Source organism: Macaca nemestrina, chromosome 4, assembly GCF_043159975.1.
Source record: "Macaca nemestrina isolate mMacNem1 chromosome 4, mMacNem.hap1, whole genome shotgun sequence".
Taxonomy (NCBI): domain Eukaryota; kingdom Metazoa; phylum Chordata; class Mammalia; order Primates; family Cercopithecidae; genus Macaca; species Macaca nemestrina.
The window spans coordinates 177348527-177374073 of record NC_092128.1 but is presented as its reverse complement, the minus strand read 5'-3'; the positions used below and the strand labels follow the sequence as shown (position 1 = coordinate 177374073).

Genomic DNA, 25547 nt, shown 5'->3' with positions numbered 1-25547 from the left:
GTATTTACCCTCCTAGGATAAGTCAGGATTGGGAAATGTATTCATGACTGAAAGGAGAGGCAGATAGAACCTGGCAAGGCGACGAGGAGGGCTGTGCAGTGGATGTCCTATTGGAAATGATTTTAGGATAAGATGGCAACAGGTGGAGACAGCAGATAGGGTTTAAAGAAGGGAACATTCTCCAAAGATAAAACCATGGGGCTGGAGGTTATGGGAAGAGAGAGTTAAAGGATGTTTGCATCTCCTCTCTTGACTCAGGACACTGAAGGACTTTAAGAAGGAGTAAGTTTTGTCAGCCACCTCAAAATGTAGAAAAATGAAGCCATCCCTTCCCTGTATCCATTCTCCTTTACTTTCTTTTGCATTCACAGTCAGAGTTGACGTGATTTCCTACAAAAAGTTTTAAGAAGAAATGGCTTCATGCATAGAATATAATTTCAGAGAGATCTACTGGGAAACAAAGCCATTTTTCTAAATTTTTTGAGACAGGGTCTCACTCTGTTGCCCAGGCTGTAGTGCAGTGGCGCAATCACAGCTCACTGCAGCCTCTGCCTCTCAGGCTCAAGCAATCCTCTCATGTTAGCCTCCTGAGTAGCTGGGACTACAGGTGCTCACCACAATGCCCTACTAATTTTTGTATTTCTTGTAGAGATGGGGTTTTGTTATGTTGCCCAGGCTGGTTTTGAACTTCCAAGCTCAAGTGACCCTCCTACCTTGGCTTCTCCCAGAGGGCTGGGATTTCAGGCATGAGCCACCATGCCTGGGTGGAAACAAAGCCATTTCATCAAAGAAGACAAGGACAATATAATTAGTTATAATTTTCTTGAGCAATGCTCCTTCTGTTTCACCTTTGAAAGCATCTCTTGGGCTCTGGTTGGTGATGGTTGTGGGCGGAACAGGTATCTCACCAACATATGCCCATAAAGCAGCTGGAGTCCATTTTGACTGACTGGTACCAGTCATTAAATATTTTTTGTATTTGCTATTGATGCCTTTACAGTCTCTGTGAGAGTAGTAAGGTTTAAACAAAACAAAGAACATTTGAGCCCAGGAGACTGAGCTTCGATCCCTGTTTCACTACTAACGGGAGAACATAAGCTTCAGTTTCCTTTCCTCTCCTTTCCTCTTTCCCACAATGATATACAACATCTCACATAACTCAGACACACCATCAACCAATCACTTCTCTAGAACGGAGTGCCTTTTTCATTCATCGGTTACTTCTCAAGCAGGTGAAAAGGAAACCAGCTGATAAACAGTAACCCAGTGGGGAATGTGTCTCCAGAGCCTACCTCTAAGTCAAACTTTGTAAACCCACCTTAGCACTGAAATTGGCAAGCCATTGCTACTCCCTTATAAAATATGCAGTGTCATTCATAAGGAGATCGTGTAGCTCCCTCTTATGTCTGTTGAGGTATCAGTTTCTAACCAGGTATCCAGTTCCCCTCTGTATCTGTTCCTTTGGAGTCTGATAAGCATGGCTCATGAATTATGTACTTCTCCCTCCCAGGGAAGACACCTCCACCTCCAAGCCCAGAGAAAAATCCACTACCTGAGATAAGCCTGTCTTTCTGTGTTCTCAGGTTAGGTTCTTCCATATTACCAAAGAGAAGTTTAAAAGTTGAATTTCATAGCCATTTAGATATTTTAGGGTGATCTCTCCATATGAGGTTCATGAGTTTGGATTTGTGTAAGAAACCCTCTACATTTTTAGATCTAAAAACTTATAAATGCAGGATCGAAACTCGGCCTCCTGGGCTGTCTTTACATTTTGAAGGACATTGCTGCTAAAGGAGCACTGAACTTGATCTCTGTTCCTCCAAAATTAGAACTAAGGGGTAGAGTCTACAGGAATAGATTTCTTCTAAAAAATAAGGAAGAATTTTTCTTAATAGGTTCAGCTGCCTAAAAATGGAACTCCCTGCTTCAGGACAGTGGGGCCAGTTACTGGCCCTGAAAAAAAGACACCTGTAACAGTACTTCAAGAAGGTGGAGGCATCCATGGAGGAGGTGAAAAGAGAGGTTCAACACAGAATAGCCGATAGGGTTCTCTCTAACTCAAAAGCCAGTGAGGACTCTCAACATTGAGGAGTCAGTTTATGATGCCGGGAAGTGGCTGGCCCTCTGGAAGACAGTGGATGCAAAATAATCCTTTCCTTCACTTGTTCAAGTCTTCCTTTGCTTCCTTCATAGAGTTTTTTTTCTTTTTTAACTTTTATTTTAGAATCAGTGGGTACACGTGCAGATTCATTACAAAGATATATTCCGTGATGCTGAGATTTGGAGTACGAATGATATCCTGCAGTAGAGTTTTATAGTTTATGATTTTATTTTTATAAATACTAGGGTTTTTGTTTGGTTTGGTTTCTGCCTTCTGAAATTTAGAAGTTACCATAAAATTTTAAAAATAACTTCCATATTCCTACAATTTAGAATTAACAAGTGCTAACTTTTTGCCATATCTCCTTCTTGCCAATTTTTAGGAAGAAAAAAGGAAGAAAGGAAAGAAGGAATGGGGGAAAGGAGGGGAGGAGGGAGGGGAGGGAAGGGAAGAGGAGGAGTGAGGCAAGGAGAGATACCAGCTCATGTCCCCTAAACCACCAGCACCCACTCTTCTCTGCATCTCCCCAGAAACTAAAATGGTCATGTATCCATTGCATTCCTTAAGAATAACTTTTTTCTAGATACATATGCATTAATTAAAACACACATTGTATGATTTTGTTTTTAAAAATATCCACATCTGTAAATATCCTATCAATTTGCATCTTGCTTTTTATATTCTACCTTGTTTTTAAAATCTATTCAGGCTGGTATAAACTTCATATTTACTGTCAATTGTTATATGGTATTTCATCACAAGAAAACATTACGTTTCACTTACTCCTTTCTATATTAAGGGATCATTGTTTTCCCTGCTATTACCAAAAATGCTGCAACAGACACCATCATGTATAGGACCCTAATGGAAATATGTAGAAGCTTGTTCAATGTGTATCCCAAAGCATAATTCCCAGGACATAGGGTAGGCACATTTTCCATTTTCCTAGATGCTCTCAAATTTCTCTCCAATATGCCTTTACCAATTTACATTTCCAGCAACAATTTATGAGAGTACCATTTCCCCTAGAACCTTGCCAACAGTTGAGATCATTTGATAACTTGATTTTACCAATACCATGGGTGGGATATGGCCTCTCTCTGTTCTCCTTCTTTCCCTTTCCTGACCTTGAGCATCTTTTTGTTTTTTATTGGCTATTCACATTTACTCTTCTGGCAGCTAATTTATTTTTTCCTACTTTTATTTTTCTTATTCTGTGTTTTATGTACAAATTCCTAGTCTATTTAATGTGGTTGCAAGCATCTTTTTTAAACTTTTGCCAACAGAAGTTTTTTTTACACTTTCTGTACAGAATTTTAAAGTTTGAAGTGGTTGAATTTATCTCTTTTTCTTTATTCTTTGGGCTTTGTGAGCTCTTTTTTTTTTTTTTTTTTTTAAAAGTTTTCTCTATTTTAAGATCATGTAGATATGGTCCTTTATTTTCTTTATTCATTTTGAAGTATGTTTTTTACATTTTGGTCTACTGATGTAAGGTGTAGTGTATTTTCCTATGTGTAAGATGTATGGTATGAGGTAGGGACTCAGTTGCATTTATGTTGCCGCTTCTCCCCCAGTCCCCTACCCCCAACCCCATAAGATTTTTATGAGAGAGTTTCTGCCACTCAAAGAGCTGGCCTGTTCTCATCTTAGCTTAATGGTCTTTGGAATACATTTCCTGTGGGCCAGAAGGTGACTAAGTGATATAGTTCCAATTGCTGCATATTGCAGTAAACTTGAGTTTAAACATGGATAATAGACAATAGTCCTGACACGCCACTTAAGTAGTACAGTCCTCTCTTCTTGGCTTGTACAGACCTCTCTTAGCTGTAGTCAATGTAGGTGTTACGGGCTGAAATGTGTCATCTAAAATTAATATATTAAAGCCCTAAACCACAGTACCTCAGATTTTAATGAAAGATGGGGCCTTTAAAAAGGTAATTAGGTTAAAACGAGTCAATTAGGGTGGTCACTAATCCATTCTGACTGGTATCCTTATAAGAAGAGGAAATTTAGATATACAAACACCAGGGATTTGTATGTGCAGAGGAAGGACCATGTGAGGACACAGCAAGAAGACGGTCGTCTGCCAGCCAAGGAGAGAGGGCTCAGGAGAAACCAACCCAGCCAGTACCTTGATCTTGGACTTCCAGTTTCCAGAGCTGTGAGAGAATAAATGCCTATTGTTGTAGCTGTCTACTCTGCAATATTTTGTTAGGGCAGCCCGAGCAACCTAATACAATAGGATAATCCCCAACAAAGATAGACAAAGATGCTTGGAGTCAGATACAGTTAGATTTAACCCTCCTAACATGAATGTTCCACTTAGCACAGTAGGGAATATGTGTAAAATTCATACTACAAGCTCACCTGAACAGAGAAAGGCAACCAAAGAACTATATGAGGTCCAGTGAAAGGGTTCATTTATTTCTCAGTAAGTTGGTCTTTTTTCAAGTTAGCAGGCAGGATCTGACCCATACCCAATAGGCTGTACTGACTTCCTACTGTCATTGTAACAAATTACCACAAATGTGACTTAAAACAACACAAATATATTGTCTTACAGTTCTGGAAGTTGAAAATCCTGAAATCAAGGGGTTTTTTGTTTCTTTGTTTTGTTTTTCTTTCTTTTTTTTTTCTTTTTTTGGAGACAGAGTCTCGCTCTGTCACCCAGGCTGGAGTGCCTTAGTGCAATCTCGGCTTACTGCAACCTCTGCCTCCCAGGTTCAAGTGATTTCCTGCCTCAACCTCCTGTAGCTGGGATTACAGGCAACTGCCACCATGCCCAGCTAATTTTTGTATTTCTAGCAGAGACGGGATTTCGCCATATTGCCCAGGTTGGTCTTGAACTCCTGACCTCAAGTGATCTGCCCGCCTCGGCCTCCCAAAGTGCTGGGATTACAGGCATGAGCCACTGTGCCCAGCCTTGAAATCAAGGTATTCACAGGGCTGTCTTCCTTTTAGAGGCTCCAGAAGAGAGTCCATTTCTTTGCTGTTTCTAGCCCATCGAGGATGAGTGGAGTCCTTGGCTTATGGCCTTTTCCTCTGCCTTAAGAGTACATCACTCCAACCTCTACTTCCAGGGTCTCATCCCCTTCTCTGACTCTCCTTCTTCCATCTTTTAAGGATGTCTGTGATTACACTGGGATTCCCTAGTTAATCCTGCGTCATCTCCCATGTCAAGATTCTACATCACATCTGCAAAGTCCCTTTGGCCATGTAAGGTAACACACTCACAGGTTCCAGGGATTCAAATATGGAGTTCTTTGGGGGCCATTATTCTGTCTACCGCAGTTGCAAAACAGTTCAGTGAAATAATTTTAAAAGAAAATAATCCGATTATGTTCAAAAGCAGAGAATCTGAAAAGAATGGAAGCATTGAAAGCCTTCTTGCTTTTTAACTCAACAGAAGAGCTTTTAAATTTGTTTTTAAAAAGCTGTCTATTAGTACCAGAAGTTTTTCAACCTAGCTTCTAAGTCCTTGTTAAACTTAAAAGGTGTTGTTTTGGTTAATGTTTGGTTTGAGCCCTCTGCGGAAGAGCTTTTTCCACATTCAGTTGGATTCCATCTGCCAATGTGCAAATGGGCCTGTTTCCAGTTAGTGCTGCCCCAAGGAAGATGTGTCCCAAACTACTGAAAATGCCTCCTACCCCCAATTTCTCTCCCACAGCTTACGCAACAACTGACAGGAAGGCCCCAAGTCGGAAGGGCAACGCTATAGGGGACATAAGGAAACAAAAGCTCCTGTGGCCCAGCAAGATTCAGTTCCTTCACTGCTTCTGTTGTTGACCCTCTCAGGCAGCGTGGGCAGCAAGTTCTCACCACCAAAGACCTCCAGTGTCATGTGGATAAAGTGACTGCCATGAACTGACAGCACTAAATTACAACCTGCCTAGAGCATTGAAGACGCATGGGTGGGAAGCCGCCGGCAGGCACGCTGAGATGAACACACCTGTGCATTTGCCAGAAACCATACTGGGAGCTTCAGACAGAGACAGAGCTCCACCAAGTGCAGCTGAGTGATGGAGAAGGGAGGGCTAATTGTTCTGGAAGGCTGTTGCATTCTCAGGGGACACATGTTAGAACAATTTGCTCCCCGGGCTATCAAGAGGCCATGTTTATCGGCAGCTACTGCTTATGATGTGCTTCCAGAATGGCAAGCTGCCTTGATCATCTGTGTGTGTTTCTACAACAGATGTGAACTCTGAATGTATACAGGCATCTGACTGTGCATGTGTGTGCTGGTATGTGTGTGTCACTGTATGCCTGTTCACCTGTTTAAATCTGTGTGTTTTCTCATGTGTATGCTAGTGTGTGCCTACAGGTAGGTCCTTATTTTGCAAAGATTCCAGAGATGGGATCTTCCAGCTGCCCTTCCAGCCTCTCCAGCCTCTCTTTGTTGACTCCCAGAGGTGCAGGTTTTGGTCCAACACCAGCCTTCCCAGCAAACCACTCCTGCAGTGCTTGGGGAGGCAGGAAACGCCAAAGGCATGAATTCCTTTCTTCCTGCCCTCTGGCCCCTCCACAGTGGGCATGCCCAGGTTTTCAGGAGTAGGTCCTTCTTCCATTCCACGCCCTCTAAGCCCCAAGAAGCCATTGCTCCTGCCTCCATCCTGGGGCCTAAGGTCTTTTATCCAGCCAGGCAGGGACACACAGCGGGCCAGGTGCCTGCCTAGGCCTTGTGTGTGACTTGAACTTGATTGTTTTTCTCAGCATGTAACAGCTACTCCAAAGAGGTAGCCAAGGTACCATCTCATTCCATTCTGCAAAATCCTTTATTTAAAATTAATAAGCTGTATTTTTTAGAGCAGTTCTAGGTTCACAGCAAAATTGAGTGGCAACTTTAAGAATTCCCATACACCCCCTGCCTCCTCCATACAATATCAATATCTCCACCAAAGTCATCTATTTGCTACAATCAATGGCCATACAATGACACATCACTATCACCCAAAGTTCATAGTTTACATCAGGGTTCACTCTTGATGGTGTACATTCTACCGGTTTGGACAAATGCATAATGACATGGATCCACCTTATAACTTCATACAGAACAGTTTCACTGCCCTGCAAATCCTCTGTGCTCCACCTATTCCTCCCTCCCCACTAACCCCTGGCAATTACCGGTCTCTTTTCAGGCTCCGTAGTTCTACCTCTTCCAGAATGTCATGTAGTTGGAGTCGTACAGGATGTAGGCTTTTCATATTGGCTTCTTACACTTAGCAATATACATTTAAGGTTCCTCCATGTCTTTTCATGACTTGAAAGGTCGTTTCTTTTTATCCCTGGATAATACTCCATTGTCTGGATGTACCACAGTTTATTTATCCATTCACCTACCAAAGGACATTTTGGTTGCTTCCAAGTTTTGGCAATGATGAATAAAACTGCTATAAACATCTGTGTGCAGATTTCCGTGCAGACATAAGTTTTCAGTCCCTTTTGGTAAATACCAAGGAGCACAATTGCTGGATTGTACGACAAGAGTATGTTTAGTTTTGTAAGAAAATGCTAAACTGTGCAGATTCCTTTTCAATTTGGCATTTCTGCCTCACTTTATTTTTCACAAAGCTACGTATTAATATGCAGTAATAGTAGTAATAGTAGGCGCTTGAAATCCTCATGGGATAGCACTCTTGATTCTTCCAGAATTCCCCAACTCAAGAATGTGGAAAATTTGTACAGGCTCCTGGCGCCTTCCCGAATCATATTTCCATCGGGAGTTAAGTGCTTCCTGAGCATCTCGTACACCACAATCTAGCTGCCTAGCTGCCTCTTCAACTCGCACAAAACATCTAGCTCTTGCTTGAGAACTGCTTTTCACATACATGAAAATTCTAAGTTTTATAATTTCAAGAGAGTTTTAGTGGTCAAGGAGAGGAGATCTGCACCCCACACTGGGATGAGGATGGAGGATGGTAAATTATTTGCTCCCAATACAAGCTTCATGGTGTAATTAGTTCATATCAGTGCCTCAGCCAAATGAGGGATTCCGAATCACACAGGGAAATTCAAAACTTCAAATTATAGGTCCACAAATTCTATACAGCACCTTTTAAAAAAGAGCTTATGAAGTTAGTTCATATTATTAACCTAATCTAATCGGAGAAACATGTCATTAGCCTATCCTACACATTGCATAGTGGCATAGTTACAATAAACAATAAGAATACTGAGAACAGTATATATAAAAAAAAACACTGATTCATTCATTAAAAAAAAGTATTGAAGAAACATTTCTGATTCTATTGGTTTCTCCATTCAGAGATGAGGAACCAGAAATTGGAAGTGGTTGGTTACCTACTGGTGTCCCTGGGAATACTATGCCACCACTCCCAAAGAGGCCACTCAAAATACTATAGATGATATTTAAATAAAATAATTTTTTAAAGCACAGTTGAACTGGCATCAAAACAAGTCATACCTAGGAGGTCAGAAACGTTGAGAGAGCATTAATCTAGAGAGAAGAGCTAATGCTGAAGGCATTGGTCACCAAGTGGGGCATGGGCCATATCTTACTGGCCTGGCCCAGGTTTCTGCAGGCACCAGGGATTGAGGAGATGGCTGGGAGACCCCTCGCATAAGGCTAAGACCACTAAAGAGCAGTACCTTCAGGAACTGAACCAGAGACCAAGTACTTGCCCCTCCTTGCCTGTCAAGAAACGAACTTGCCTGTCTCCACCTTAGGAAGTGGCAGGAAAGAAATGTGTCACCTGACAATTTCTAATAGCAAACCAAACTTTACACTACTTGGGGAGCTCTAAAGCCAACAACTTGTATAAAGGAGCATCCCCAGGCATTCAAAAGAAACTAACGCACTGCCTTATGGATACTAAGACTCAAAAAATTATCATAGATAAAGTTCCAAGGAATTAGAGGTCAGGATCAAAATTCACTAAACTCATGAAGAAACAAGCCATCATGAATAAAATAAGCTATCATGAATGAAAATCCACAGAAATTATAAACTGCAGAATCAGCCACTGAAGATCACAGATATTGGAAAAATCAACACAGAATATGAAATAAATTTTCATATGAAAATGTTTCAGGAAATAAATGAGGTGATTGAATAAATGATGAAGATATAAGAGACTATCAAAATATGCAGACTTGATAAGGAGCCAACAAGTACTACGAGAAACAAAAAATAGACATGAACGTGGCACAGAGAGACAGAGGTAGAAAATATATATGTAGCTAAGAGGCACGGAGGATAAAGTGAGACGGTCTAATATGTTACCAGATCTGAGTATCATGAATTGGTAATAGAAACAATGTAGAAAAGGCAATATTTAAGAAGATGATAACCGTGAATTTTACAGAATCGATGAAAGGTATCAACCCTCAGATTCAGAAAGCCCAAAGAGCACCAAATTAGATAAGTACAAAGAAATCCTCACTTAGAGACATCACTCGTGAGACTGTAGGATGGGGGTCAGCAGATCCTGCCACCTCGATGAAGTTTTATGGGAACACAGTCATGCTGTTTGTTTAGGTGTTGTTTATGACTGTTTTCATACCACAATGGCAGAGTTAAGAAGTTGCAACAGAGACCGTATGACCTGCAAAGCTAAAAATATTTATTATATGGCCTTTTACCGAAAATGTTTGCCTATTCCAGTTGTAGAATATCAAAGAGGAGCTATTGATTATTCCAATCATATGACAACTTAGCAGCAGAGTTGGAATTTCATCTTAGGTCTCTTGACCAATGATTCTCAAAGTTGGTCCTGGAATAAAGACCAGCAGCATCAGCAGCACCTGGGAACTTGTTAAAGACGTAACTTCTTAATCCCAGCACTTGGGGAGGCCAAGAGAGGTGGATCACTTGAGCCCAGGAGTTGGAGACCAGCCTGGGCAACATGACGAGACCCCGTCACTACAAAAAAATACAAAAATTAACCAGGCATGGTGGCACACGCTTGTAGTTCCCACTACTAGGGAGGCTGAGGTTGGGAGGATTGCTTGAGCCCAGGAGGTCAAGGCTGCAGTGAGCTGTGATTGCGCCACTGTACTCCAGCCTAGGTGACAGAGCCAGACTCTGTCTCAAAATAAATAAATCACTTCTTGAGCCCCATATGCCTCTGGAAAGATTCTGACGTGCATGAAAGTTTGGGAACTAATGCTCTTGACTAGTTTGTTAGACCAGAGGTTCTCAACCTTCTAATGATTTTTTTTTTTTTTGAGACAGAATCTCACTGTCACCCAGGCTGGAGTGCAGTGGTGCAATCTCGGCTCACTGCAAGCTCCGCCTCCCGGGTTCACACCATTCTCCTGCCTCAGCCTCCCCTGTAGTTGGGACTACAGGCGCCCGCCACCGCACCCGGCTAATTTTTTGTATTTTTAGTAGAGACGGGGTTTCACCGTGTTAGGCAGGATGGTCTCGATCTCCTGACCTCGTGATCTGCCTGCCTCGGCCTCCCAAAGTGCTGGGATTACAGGCGTGAGCCACCGCGCCTGGCCCCTAATGATTTTAAGAGTTCTCCATTAGAATCACCTGGGTAGCTTTGATAACACTACCATTGCCTGGCCTTGCCTCCAAAGACTCCCAGCTAATAGGGCTGGAAGGGGGCCTGGGCATTGGTATTTTTAAAAAGCTTCCCAAGTGATTCCTATCTTCATTCATGTAAGAACCACTGTACTACAGGTACTTGCCTTCCTTATTTTATCACTGGTGAAACAAATATGGAGAAAACCTGACAAATTCCCAAAACTCTGTATTGTATGCTATTTTTGATTATGCAGACTAAATGAGAACAGTTTAGGGGTGGGGAGGACTATTTTGCTGAGTTAGTGGAATCACCTAAATAAGTCAAAGTCAAATAAGTCCAAATAAATCCCTCCTTTCCTTTCATCTCCCTCATCTCCCTCCTGGAAGAGGAGCTACTGGGCAGTGAAATAACCAAATGTGAAGCCATCTGAATGGATAGGGAAGCATGCTTCATGAACAATCCATCTTATTGTAAACAATTGTCAGATAACATAGGGTTTTGGTAATGCCCACCTACATGAGCAAAGGATTAAGGAACTGAGAAAGCTAAGATTTGGCCAGGCGCAGTGACTCACACCTATAATCCTAGCACTTTGGGAGGCCAAGGCAGGAGGAACACTTGAGCCCAGGAGTTCGAGACCAGCCTGGGCAATGGGGCAAAACCCCGTCTCTACTAAAAATACAAAAGAAATTAGCCAGGAGTGGTGGTGAGCGCCTGTAGTCCCAGCTACTCAGAAGACTGAGGCGGAAGGATGGCTTGAGCCTGGGAGGTTGAGGCTGTAGTGAGCTGTGATCATGCCACTGAACACCAGCCTGGGCAACAGAATAAGACCCTGCCTCAAAAAAAGAGCTATGGTTTGATGGGTTAGGAAACCTCAGCCCAAAGAGTCTTCTGCCGTGTAGGTGCACAGGATGAGGGCAGTGGGGGGCAGAGTGCTTATGCTAAAGTTCTCACGGATGTGGAGGACTAGCAGGGGAAGGCAGGCACCCTCCTGTCTATTCACCCCTGATGACATTGACCTCTGCAGAAGGACACATCTCTTGCGGGCACAATATCTACGAAGGCCTGCCCTGCCCCAACCCACCCTCACTGCAGGGTCACTGCCCTCCTGACAGGCAACCTGAGACCAGGTGAAACCCAGTCATCATTGTCTTCTTGGCTTTTAGGTAAACGGAGCTATTGGATCAAGTACTTCCTTGAGAGAGAATAGTAACCCTCAGGGAAAGAGAAAGAAGGGGCTGAAAACACTGCTGCTTCTTGAACTGGAAATACGGGACCTGAGTCACCTCAGGATCTTGTTAATCTCCTGACTGGTTCAGTAGGACTGGGTGGGGCCTGAGACTCTGCATATCTAGCAAGCTCCCAGGTGAAGGTGATGCTGCTGGTCCTCGGACCACACTTTGAGTTGCGAGAATCTAAAGTATGCTCCCCAGGCCAGGACCCTCAGGAAATTTGTCTCCACAAACTTCCTGCAGCCTCTAGCTGCTGACCACAAGAGCATGCCACAGTGGACGCCAAACTGTGCCCAATGCTGGTTCTCTGTAGTTTCCACAAGTGTCCGGATCAATTGCCCTTCCCAAGCTTGGTAAAATTCCACTGGTGTAAACAGGAATGCTGGGAGTTCATCAAGTTTTTCACCTAAAATTTCAAAACTGCATAATGTTGAACCACCATAAAAACGAGTGGTTGCTATAATAGAAAAGCCCACACAATGGCCACAGTAATTTGCATCTTCATAGTTTCTAGGCAAGAAGTCTTCAACTTGAGTTGAGGGAGAAGTAAAATAAACAGCTGGGGTTCTTTTACCACTCACCAGGATACTTATACACTTACAAGACTGATGCCGGAAACCACATTTTCTTCTGCTCTGAGTTTTCACCCATTCCCTGGGAGCTAAAGTTGGTGGCCATCATGGCACTGTCAGTGTTTGTTTAAAGCTCACCGCACACTTGTGGGGACCAGATCTGGTTCCTTGTGGAAACCTTGGATGAGACAATTGTGAAAAATGTCATGAGCAAAGCTTGGACAGGAAGGGGAATGAGGGGGCTGGAAAACACCAGAACTGGAAGACAGACAGACCCCTAGGTTCAGAGGAAGCCGTGGATCTCTGCTTGGGGAACTCCATACCAGAAGGCCAGGGAGTCAGAGAACAGATAGTCGATCTGAATCCGAATTTTAGCCTAAGGCAGAGTTCAGGATGGCAGTAAGGGGAGCAGGGGTCACGCAGGATGATCACTCACTGGGTTGGGGTAAGAAAAATATCTGGCGTGGGGAGCAGGGTGAGGAGAGAGAGCTGGTCAGGCAGCAGCTGGGATTGGATCACTGATTCTAGGAGGCAGGGGGATAGCTACCAGGTGACCTGTGACCTGTCCTTGAGAAACTAGGTTCTCATCTTGGCAGCTCCACCAGAAGTCCATTCTCCCTGGGGCTTAAAGAAGTCCAGAACACCATGGCCGTGGACCTGGAGTTCCCTTAGCCCATCTCTCCAGCACTGCTATGTCCTCTTGGCATCTGACAAAGCCCTCATGGGGAGGAAGACAGGTGCATAGGTTTACACTGGGGGTCTGTCTCATTAGACCAGGCAACAGGACATTGTGGAGATGTGGCCACTGGGGACCAGGAATTCACTTCCAGAAGTTCATTCCCTGAGAGGTGGGATACAAACTGACAAGGTTCATGCTGTCACCCTGGCTGGGCACTGGAATAGTTCAGGGGAGTGTTTAAATAAATCATGATGCCCTGGCCCTATGCCCAGAGATTCTGACTTAATTAGTCTGGGAAGGGTCTCTGGATGATCCTAAGGTCCAACCGAGACTGGGTTAGAGGAGCATGAGGAGGTGAAACAGGCAACCATTCCTATGCCTGTCACCCTCCCTCCCCTCTCTTTTTATGGGAAAGCCATCCTATGACTGTGTAGTGTTTGGCAGTCTTTGAGTTTTTATCCATAGATGAGGAATAATAAGCCTTGGGTTTATTTTTTACTTTTTCCACTAAATACTTTTGGATGCTAATTTTTTAGTCTTTTAGCTTATTTGGAAATGATAATCACTTGTGCTATACAAAGTGCTGTTCTCCAAGGGAGAGGTCGGGGATGACAGGAGATGACAAGAGTGGGGAGAAGAAACGCTGAATGCCCACTCAGGGACGGGCATTGTCACCTGCTCACAGTCGTGCGGACGGAGGCTCTGGTCCTGCCCTCTTCCTTGAAAGTGGATGTCTTCCTGGGGACTGAGTCATTTGGTAAAGCCACAGGAAATTTAAATAAAATATGTAAAGTGCTCAGCCTCATACTTAGAACACAATAAATGCTCATAAATCATGGTTGTTTATTTCCAGGGCCCTTCGTACGTCAATCCAGCCTGCCACTCTGTTTTCCTACCAGAGGAAGGTAAGGGAACGCTGTTAGCAGCTTCGAGACGAACATTGAATAAGTTGTGAGGAAAATGTAAAAAGAGTCAGGAGATACAAATCTTTAGATTTTAAGAAGATTCGGGCTAAAAACAGATGAACAGTTAGAAGAACCTTAATTAGTTACAGGAAAGTGTCATGATTCTGGAATGACAGGCTTCTCTGGTTCCTGTCAGGGACACCAGAAGCACAATGACAGGAATTTGGAGGAGAGGTGGAATTACACCACTTTCCAAAAGAAATTTAACAACCAAAAAAAAAAAAGGGGGAGGAGGAAATATTTGTAGTCAGCATTTTGGTGTGACTTTGTCACGTTCAGTCGTCGGTTTAATCTGGGCTATAATTTCTGTGAGGGCAGGAACATTATCTTAGGTATCTTTGTACATACAATGTCCGCCACATGGGAGAGAACCAGTAAGTGTTGAATCAGTGCAGGAGACATTACTGGGTATTTTTCCTTCACCTTACCTATCCATTTAAGCATTATTCAAATTTTAATTCAGCATGGGTAAGTCAGTGGATAGCTTTTTAAAATTAATATTGCTTTCAATTGACAAATCATAACTGTATACATTTGTGGGGTACAATGTGATGTTTTGATATATGTGTACAATGCAAAATGATTAAATCAAGCTAATTAACACATGTATCATCTCACTGTTCATTTTTTGTGGTGAGACATTTGAAATGGACTATCTTGAATATTTTGAAATATACAATATATTATCATTGACGATAGTTGCCCTGCTGTGCAATAATCCCAAACACTTATTCCTTCTATCTAACAGAAACTTTGTACCCTTTGACTAACATCTCCCCATTCCCCTCAGCCACCTTTTCCCCCAGCCTCTGGTAACCACCATTCTACTCTCTACTTCTATGTGTTTGACTTTTTTAGATTCTACATATGAGTGAGATCATGTGGTATTTGTCTTTCTGTGCCTGGCTTACTTCACTTAGCATAACGTCCTCCAAGTTTATCCATGCTGTTGCAAATAAAAGAATTTTCTTCCACTTGTTGGGCCTCAATCAAAAGGACTTGGGCTCCCGACGAGTGGTGCCAGGGAGTGGGAGGCCAAGGCGAGTAGATCACGAGGTCAGGAGTTCAAGACCAGCCTGATCAAGATGGTGAAAACCCGTCTCTACTAAAAATACAAAAGTTAGCTGGGCATGGTGGCATGTGCCTGTAATCCCAGCTACTTGGGAGGCTGAGGCAGAGCATTGCTTAAATCCAGGAGGCGGAGGTTGCAGTGAGCCGAGATCACACCACTGCACTCCAGCCTGAGCCACAGAGCGAGACTCCATCTCAAAAAAAAAAAATAAAAGAAAAAAAGAATTTTCTTCTTTTTTAAGGCTGAATCATATTTTATTGTGTATGTATGCCACATTTCCTTTTTCCATTCATTCACTGATGGACACTTACTTTGATTTCATTTCGTGGTCATTGTGAATAATAAACATAGAAGTGCAGATATTTCTCTGACAAACTGATATAAACCCAGAAGTGGGATTGCTGGATCATAGGGTAGCTCTATTTTTAATATTTTGAGGAATCTCCATATTGTTTTCCATCATGGCTGTGCTAATTTACTTTCCCACTGACAGTGTGCAAGGGTTCCCTCTTCTCCACATCCTTGTCAACACTTATTTTTCATCTTTTTGATAATAGCCATTCTAACAGGTGTAAGGTGATGTCTCATTGTGGCTTAATTTGAATTTCCCCAATAATTAGTGATGCTGAGCATTTTTTTTTTTTATGAACCTGTTGGCCATTAGTATGTCTTTTTATGAGAAATGTCTGTCTAGATCTTTTGCTTATTTTAAAAATCAGGCTAACTGTTTTTCTTGCTATTGAGTTGCTTGGGTTTCTTACATATTTTGGATATTCACCCCTTATCAGATGTATGGTTTACAAGTATCTTCTCCCACTCTATGGGTTGTCTCTTCACTGTGTTAATTGTTTCCAGCGATGACTGTTTTAGAATGAAAACTTCTTGTACCTAGTTTGAAGCCCAACTATTAAATTCCTGGAATTGCTAAGAAACTTTGTTATTGTCAATGACTCTACAGTCACCTGGTGTGGAGATGCTAGGAAGACATGTGGTCATGCGTTTGGAAGAGTTTTATAAACTAAATAAAGCATCATCACTCGTCTCCCATAGAATATGCACTGATAATTAAAGGAGACTTTTAAAAAATCTTTAATGAGAGCAAGATGATTGAATATACTTCATTATTTTTGCAGGTCTTAGTTTCATTATTTGTGAAACAACAAAATGCTGGTTTTAGAGACATGGTTTTACTGGATGGCCTGACTAAAAAAGTTACTGTCTAAATACAAGAGATCCATGCACATATCTGTACGTACTTGCTGGATCAGAACACTCATTATCCAATCCTTTATACTAACCACCATGAAGGTTTTCTTGAAATTGGACTAATTTCTTTTTCCCTGACTCAGTAAAATTTTCTTTCAATCTAGTCAGAGGACAGTGACATTTTAATATTTTTAACAAATACATTAAAAACGCTCTAAAATTCTTTCTCCAGAAGCTTTTTGAGCAGACTAAAAATGGTTTCCCATTTGAAAAATACGCAGATGATGAATTTTTATAGTAACACGTCATTTTCAACAACAATACAGCAAAGTAGTAAAGATATTTCTAAGCATTTTGTTTCCAAAATGCTGTCTCCGTAGGGTGATTTACTCTTGAAAATCAGTAATGTTCTTACTCAAAGTTAAAATACCCCCTTTTTCTTTATAGATCATGTCTATTTATTACTTCAAAAATATCTGCCACCTCACTGACAGCCACATGCCACAGACAGTGTCTGTGATGTGCAATGCTAGTCGTAGTAAAATAAACTAGATACCTCATCTCTAAGTTGGGCAACTCTTTCAAGTATTTTACAACAGATAACTAGCAAAGTTCTGTGTGATACAAAATACCTTCACCATTACTTCCCCTTCTGTTACAGAATACTCTAAAATGTCTTGCATATGTTAAAGTTTTTTGTGTTTATTTCATTGGTTCATTTTGTTTTGAAAGTTAGCCTCTTCACTGTTGTCCTCTAAAACTTTGTACCCTCTGGGGATAACTTCTTCATAATGATAGCTTGCCTGTGAAAGACATGGGAAATGAAAGTCACTTTGGACCTGTCTCTGTAGGATTATACTGGGATTCCTTTTATACTCTGGTCAAATTGGCTGCCAAATCTATGGTTGCACTAATACTGTTCTCTCATAAACCATTGTTCTTGTTACAAAAGTCACTTTGCATTAAAACTATCTTCTCCAGTCCGTCTTTCTTTTAGAGGTTCACAAGGAAGGTAGTCCCGGATGTGTTCCATTACTGAGTGAAATTAGCAAATTCCATAAGATGTTCCTAACATATTCCACATGTTAGAAACATCCGTACATCAATCCAACTATGGAGTAAACCTCCCACACTGTCTCATTTCTCCTAGTATTTATTTCTTCAACTCTTTAGTGATGTTTTCAAGGCATCTTCCAGCTGCATTTGCCGACACAAGAATACATCTTAGTTTACTCATCAGTTTGCATTCTACACATTAGTTTGCAGCTGTTGCCACTACAACAGAAATAACAAGTGTTGGCTGGGCGTGGTGACTCATGCCTGTAATCCCAACACTTTGGGAGGCCGAGGCGGGCAGATCACCTGAGGTCAGGAGTTGGAGACCAGTCTGGCCAACCAACATTGTGAAAACCCATCCCTACTAAAAATACAAAAATTAGCCGGGTGTGGTGGTGTGTGCCTGTAATCCCAGCTATTCAAGAGGCTGAGGTGGGAGATTCGCTTGAACCCATGAGGCGGAGGCTGTGGTGAGCCAAGATGGTGCCAGTGCACTCCAGCCTAGGCAACAGAGCAAGACTCCTTCTCAAACAAACAAACAAACAAACAAAAAAAAAAAACACAAGCATTTCCTTCATAGCATATAGCTTTTCACCTTTTACTATTAAGTAAGAAACAGTGATCATCAAATTTATTGTGATTGGGGTAAAGTGCTGGATTGAGAATGATTAATGAATGGCTCTAAACATTCAAAGAATTATAAAAGTTTACTTTCACATTCTAGATAACACATTTTTCAATGTTTTGCAAATAATGTTCACTTCACACCAGCTTTAATTGACAGCACAAGTTGCAATATGTATTTAGCTTGAGTTTCATTGTTAATGGTAGAGAATGTAAATTCATATTTCAAGCAGGTTTGGGTTTTTTTTTTTTTTGTCATTTTAATTCTCGTGTGTGTGTGACTTTTTGTCAGAACAGATTCTATTCATATGGTTCTGCCTCATAATGTGGCCAAAAAGAGTGTGCATCAGTATTATCTGCAGCAAGCAGTTTCTCTACAGGTTTATTGAAAGCTATTCATCCACTTCATGGAGGTTGGTTTTGTTAAAAACAAGATGAACCCACTTACCCAAGCTCACAGATTTTGCAATTTGTCAAAAGGCTCTGAATGCAAGTGAATGATTACAGGGGCTGCTGTCATCCCCTCCACACAGGGGCACATTCTCCCCTCAAGGCAACTCATGTGTTGGATGAAACATGAGACTAGTGATATGAGGACCAAATGTAAGCAGCAGTATCATTCCATATACTGAGTGTCAGCCACACTGAAGTTCTTTCTTATTATTTTAGATTTTTAAAAAAGATCTTTTACTACACCTTTCTTCATAGCAATGGATTATCTTGAGCACATGAGGTGTGTCTACCCTGTTTCGGAGACCACCATTTCTAACTCAGCTCCCTCCCTGATAAATAAATAGCAACATATGAATTATTTATTCCACAAATATGGGCTTGTTAGCTATTCCCCAAATCTATTTCTTCTCCTTCTTAACACTCAGGAACTACATTTCCTGGTCTTCCTTATGGCTTATGTGGCTATGAGACTGAATTCCAGCCAATGGAATGTGCCCCTTCTAGACCCAGGCCATGAAACCTCCCATGCCATCTTCCTCCTCATCCTCTGTATTACTACATCTGCTGTCAATGTCTAAAGCAAAGTTGGAAGCCATATTTTGAAGACGACAGAGTCTCCATTTGTTTGGGCCCCTGAATGACTCTGTGGAGCAGAGCACTATTCCCACCCCTATCATCAGTTGAACTTTACATGAGTGAAAAATAAATTTGCATTATGTTAAGTCACTAATATGTTGGGAGTCTATCTGTTACAGAAGCCAGAGTTACTTTAATTAATACACTTCTTATGTTTAAGATGTTTTGATAGATGTTATGAGGGCTGCAAAAATAAACAGAAATAATCTTGACCTCAAGAATATAACACACATATGCAAATAATCATATTATGAATCTGTCCAGAGCACAAGCACCATGTGAGTGGCCCAAATTAAGCACAATGTCAGTTTAAACAAAGAGAACAATTGTTCCAGTTACTGTGGTAAGAAAATGTTTCATAAAGGCCTTTGTGATGGCCTTTGGAGGAGACAGAAGATTTCAGTAGACAAAGCTAAGAAGGGATTTTCTCAGAGAAGATAGGTATTAATCTCCTCTTCGACCTGGAACCTTGAATACCCAAGCTAAGGTGTTTGCAATTGATCCTGCAGGCAATGAAGAGCCAAGAAGACATTTTGAGCCAGGGAAGATGTAGTCCCAATGGTACATTAGAGAGAGAAAAGAAAGTAGACTAGAGGAAGCACAGAAGACCTGTGTGTTTATGAGATTGATTTGGAAGCAACCACAGTGGTCAGCCTGGTGTTAATAGTTAAAAGCTCAAGCTGCGGGTCGGCTGACCTGCTTGTGAATCCTAGCTCTTCCATTTGTCAACTATACAGACCTTGGATAAGCTACTTTACTAAGCCTCAGTTTCCCCATGTGCAAAAGGTGGATAATAATAGGAAGTACTTCCTAAGATTAATATGAGCAGTAAGATAATGCATCTAAAGTATGCAGCACAGTGCCCGGCCAAGAACAAACACTGTATAAACAATTGTCATTATCATTGGTATTCCCAATGTGAGATAATGGGGACCTGAGCTAAGTTTGTCAGTGGTCATGGAAAAGAGGGCTGAATGCAGAGACATGCAAGGAAGGCAGATGAATCAAAAATAACTCCAAAGTTTGGTCTCAGTTGCTTAGAACCTTCTCCCATTGGAAAGATGGACTGGTTTTGTAAGGCAAAACACAACTGCATTTTTAGACAAGCCAAGTTTGAGGTATGAAGGGAAAGCTAGAGGCATTTGCAGACAAAGTGGAAGAAGGCAGTAGAGAGGGAGAATTTGAAGAAGTGAAATGAATTGTTGGAGAAAGATCCCAAATGAGAAAGGAGCAGATGAGACCAATACATAGGTTAGGGTCTTGTCTGAAAGGAAATGAAGACACATATTCCTCTTTCCTTCTTCTGAGATAAAAGGGAAAGAAAATAAAAAGGGAAGGAAATATCTAGAAAAACTATGATATATGAAACAGAAAAGTTGAAGTAGCTAGTGGAACCTGACCTTGGCTTTTTCTGAAGAACTAGTGGTGTGGTCCTCTGCTTGTGGTAGACATGGGGGCAGAGATCTTAGCACAGGAAGCAACCACCACTTAACACTTGCCATCTTCACTGTTCACCGAAGACCCATGCCTGTAAGACCCTGGGCTCAGTGCTCTGCAGAGAGCATTTTTAAAGGACACTGTTTTTAATGGGAGTTGTTGAATGACCAACTGCTTCTGGCTTACAAGGATGGCAAACACTCACTGTCCTCGAAAGACTAGATTTAAGTTAAAGATCCAAATTGGCTTTCTTTGCTCTGAGGTTGATGGACAGAATTAACCCCAAGGGCATGGCCCATCAGAGTGTTTGCCAACTGACACCAGGTTGTAATTTGATCTCAATGATCCCAGGGATGCTACTAAGGGACTAAAGGCTGGTTTTCACAACTGGTGCTGAAAAAAATTTAAATTTAAATTTAAATTAAAAAAGATGGTGGGCTGGTGAGCACACCCATAGGGCAAGCCCCTGCCTCCCTGCACCAGCACACCTGAGCCAACACCAAAAGGCCCATCATTGACTTCTCATACTCTAGGCTGCTCCGATGCACCCTTGCATTTGATTTCATCTTTGGACAATGTGATTGAGAAGAGAGGAAGGTGCCTGTGGGATAGATACCCTTAGAGACGGTCCTGCCTGGCTGCCAGAGCTAAGTTTCAGCCAAAGTTGAGCTTGAGCAACTCAACTTGGAAGCTCCTAGGTTGAAGACCTCCAGCCGGGAGGAACAGCACTCCACCAGAAGACGCAGGTCACATGAGAACCTTCCTAATGAAGTGAAGCTTTGTTTATTTTTCCCTGGTGGAGGTAATTGCATGTGACATTTCTCTGAATCATTTATTTATATATTTTTTCTTCTTTTTCAGCATAAGAAATTAAACAGATGGGAAAATCATACTTAAAGAGTTTTCTTATTACTCCTGGCAGTCTTTGGCTTTGGGCAACTGGTCAGCATCTTTCCCTGGCTAGAAATAATGCCTGGAAGTGTTTATGCCGCCTTCAGCTTCACAGAGGGCAAGGAGGGACTGCATTTTCCCCATTCGTTCCCTTCATCAAAGTCTTTGTCCAAGTCATAGTACAAAGATGTGTTCTTGAGGCCCTGGACCCCACTCAGAAGCTTTTTTGTTTAATTTGATTCTTCTTGTTGACATTAGGAGTGCATTTAAACATGTCTCTGTCCCCATCTTGTAGCTGGAATCCAGAGTTCCTTGTTAGGAGGTTGGACATTTTTACACTGTTGGTGGGATTGTAAACTAGTTCAACCATTATGGAAAACAGTATGGCGATTCCTCAAGGATCTAGAACTAGATGGACCATATGACCCAGCCATCCCATTACTGGGTATATACCCAAAGGATTATAAATTATGCTGCTATAAAGACACATGCACACGTATGTTTATTGCGGCACTATTCACAATAGCAAAGACTTGGAATCAACCCAAATGTCCATCAGTGACAGATTGGATTAAGAAAATGTGGCACATATACACCATGGAATACTATGCAGCCATAAAAAAGGATGAGTTTGTGTCCTTTGTAGGGACATGGATGCAGCTGGAAACCATCATTCTTAGCAAACTATCACAAGAACAGAAAACCAAACACCGCATGTTCTCACTCATAGGTGGGAACTGAACAATGAGATCACTTGGACTCGGGAAGGGGAACATCACACACCAGGGCCTATCATGGGGAGGGGGGAGGGGGGAGGGGGGAGGGATTGCATTGGGAGTTATACCTGATGTAAATGACGAGTTGATGGGTGCAGGACACCAACAAGGCACAAGTATACATATGTAACAAACCTGCACGTTATGCACATGTACCCTACAACTTAAAGTATAATAATAATAAATAAATTTTAAAAAAAACAAAAAACAAAAAAACAGAGGGAGGGTTGTATTTTGTTTGCTAAGAGTCATTCACCATTTGGGACACCATGTTACTGACAGCAGTGCCCCTTGTACAGTGTTTGAGTGGCAACATAGCTCACTTGAGCAGGCTGCATTTCTATCTGTTTCTTTCTCAGGGAGGTGGCATAGTGGCCCAGGTATCAACTTGGGTATTATATTTCCTACTTTATTCCTGCCTGAGCATTTACCTATGGAGACACATACTGTTTTATTATAAATAAGTTTCCATTTATTTTTAAGTCAGAGCATTATGCCCACCTTTTAAAAATAATATGTGTAGAGAGGTTATATGATTAATTAGAACCTCTCTATGACTAATTACAACAGAATTATAATTCTGTTCTGGGTTGAATTGTGTCTTCCAAAAAAGATGTGCTGAAGTTCTAACCCCCAGGGCCTCAGAACATATTTATTTGGACATTGGGTCTTTACTGAGACAATCAAGTCAAAATGAGGCCATTAGGATAGGCCTTAATGCAAGATGAAGGGTGTCCTTATTAAAAAGGGAAATTTGGACATAGAAACACACATAGAAGGAGGATGGTGTAAAAGACAAAGGGAGGAAACAGCCATCTACAAGCCAAGGAGAAAGGCCTGGAATAGACTCTCACAGCCTCAGAAGGAACCAATCTTGATGACACTTACGACAAGATTTATGGCCTCCAGAACTTTGAGACGATGCATTTCTGTTGTTTAAGCCAGCAGTCCCCAACCTTTTTGGCACCAGGGACTAGTTTCGTGGAAGATAATCTTTCCATGGGATGGGGTTGGGCAGGGGATGGTTTGGGGATGAAACAGTTCCACCTCAGATCATCAGGCATTAGTTACAATCTCATAAGGAGCGTGCAACCGAGATCCCTCACATGCACAGTTCACAATAGCGTTTGCGCTTCTATGAGAATATAATGCCGCTGCTGAGTGGACAGGAAACAGAGCTCAGGTGGTAATGCCCGCTTGCCCACCACCTACTGCCTGCTGTATGGCCCAGTTCCTAATAGGCCATGCACCAGTACCAGTCCATGGCCCAGGGGCTGGAGACCCCTGGTTTAAGCCACCCCAGTCTGTGATACTTTGTTATGGCTGCCCAAGCAAACTAATACAATTTCATTCCAGAAAAGTAAGGAGGTGTGAAATGTGTTATACAAAGAGGATATTGGGTATGATGTGGTTGAGAACAATTCCTCTATTCAGACTGTCAAGCAGGGCTGCAGAAAATGGCCCCAAACAGCAATAATAATACAAAAATCAGGCTTGGTTTGGCAAAGGGCAACACCGTAATGGGTAATTTCAGTGTCAGAAGTAATCAAAGTATTAAATATCTAGCAAAAGAAAAGAAAAGTAAGCCTCCAACTATGGAGACTTCCTGAACTTGAGAGGGATTGACCACAAAGCTATTAAAGTTTAAAAAGAAAGAAAGAAAATCTATTTCATACTTGGAGAAAGCTCTTAAAACTCTTCTTGCTGTGGACAAATAGCCCCACTTAATGTGTGTATGGATTTTCACTGTTCCTGAAGCATTTCATGTACTTTGTTCCATTAAACTGTTACAACAGTCCCAAGAGGTACGCAGAGCAGATGAAACTATTCTCATTTTATATCTGAGAAATCTGTGGCTGTTAGAGTAATTTGCTCAGGGTCAAATAAACATGACATTTTTCTTTATTAACTAAAATTATTTTGGCTGCAAGAAATAGCCACCAATACCAATGTAACTTACACATAAAATAATTTGATACCTCAGATACTCCCAGCCAAGGAAGCCATGAGCAACTGGCCTTGGGAGGACTGGAGCCACAGTTCTTCCAGGGCTTTCTTTATCCATGCAGCTGCTATGTAGATGACTCCACAGCCCACCTCCAAGATCTAACTCCCTGATTGAATTTCAGATTTCCAGATGAGAATCTGACTGATCATTCAGGCATCTGACCCTGTGCCAACCAATTGTGCCCAGGCCAGGGAGGTCATCCAGTATCAGCAAGGCCTACAGGGTTTTGATCTTATGGTTTAGGGGGAAGTTTCTAGAGAGAGGAAAATCCTTATGTAGCTGAACAAGTCCAGAGAAAATCCATCCTTTTGGGCACTCAGCACACTCTAACCTTCCTGTGCATCCAGATATGCCCCTGGGTAACACAGTGCAGAACAAACAGGTACAAGCACACACCCACTTGCCAGGAGAAACAACTATAGGTATATCCAGCTAACAGTCCATCGATGGGGGAACAGTGCATCTAACATCACTCCTTCTCTTCCTGGGCTCACAGATTAGCTCTATTTCCTAGTCTCTGGGGGAACTAGATGTGGCCTGTGACCGAGTTCTAGCCAGTGGGATATGAGCAAAAGTGTTGGGCATCACTTCCAAGTCTTATCTGCTTTGCTCTTTCCCCTTCACTGACTTGATGCATATTAATATAGTGACCTTGGCAGATTCTGTATATTATGGGAAAAAAAAAAAAAAAAAAAAAAAAACAACATTGAAGGAGCCTGGGTCCCTGAGTCAATTCTTGGAGGAGAGGCACCAGCAGATCAGGAACATATTTGGAATTTAGGAGAGCAAGAAATAAATTTCTACGGTGTTTGAGCCCTAACACATTCTTGGGTTTGGTTTTATGGCAGCTAGTGTTGCCTTACGCAATGCAGAGGATGATGCTCAAGACACATCTTTCAGAATGTTACCAAACTCCAGTTTGTGTCTGTTCCTTGCCCCTCATTCCATCACAGTCACTTCTCCCTCCTACAACCCCTACAGACTCCATCACCATCATTATAAATCATATAAAGAAATAGGGAGACAGAAAGAAGAAATCATCCTAGATATGAATCAAGAGACCGAGTTGCACACCTGACTTGGTAACTCTACATCTTTTGCTCATGGGAATTCCTTTTTCTCTGGGAACCACAGAAATGGGCTGCTGGCAGCTATGTTTATCCTGCATGAAATTGCCTCCTGAGGGCTGACTGGTATAGGAACAAATTCCTGACCTAAAAGGGCCAATCAACTTCTCTCTTTCAGGAATCTGAAATTTGAATGACAGAAAGAGATGATGAGATGAGGACCAACCACATTAATAGCAAAGTTCCAGAGGAAGGGTCTATTAACTCCTGAGGTTGACAT

At 41.9% G+C, this 25547-nt stretch overlaps 1 protein-coding gene across 2 annotated transcripts in view; it reads right to left on the bottom strand.

Annotated features, from left to right (window-relative positions):
• The window catches only part of LOC105472685 (potassium voltage-gated channel subfamily E regulatory subunit 2), a 187910-nt gene that overhangs the window by 51920 nt on the left and 110443 nt on the right, over positions 1-25547 (bottom strand). The gene's annotated exons all lie outside the window — the stretch shown is intronic.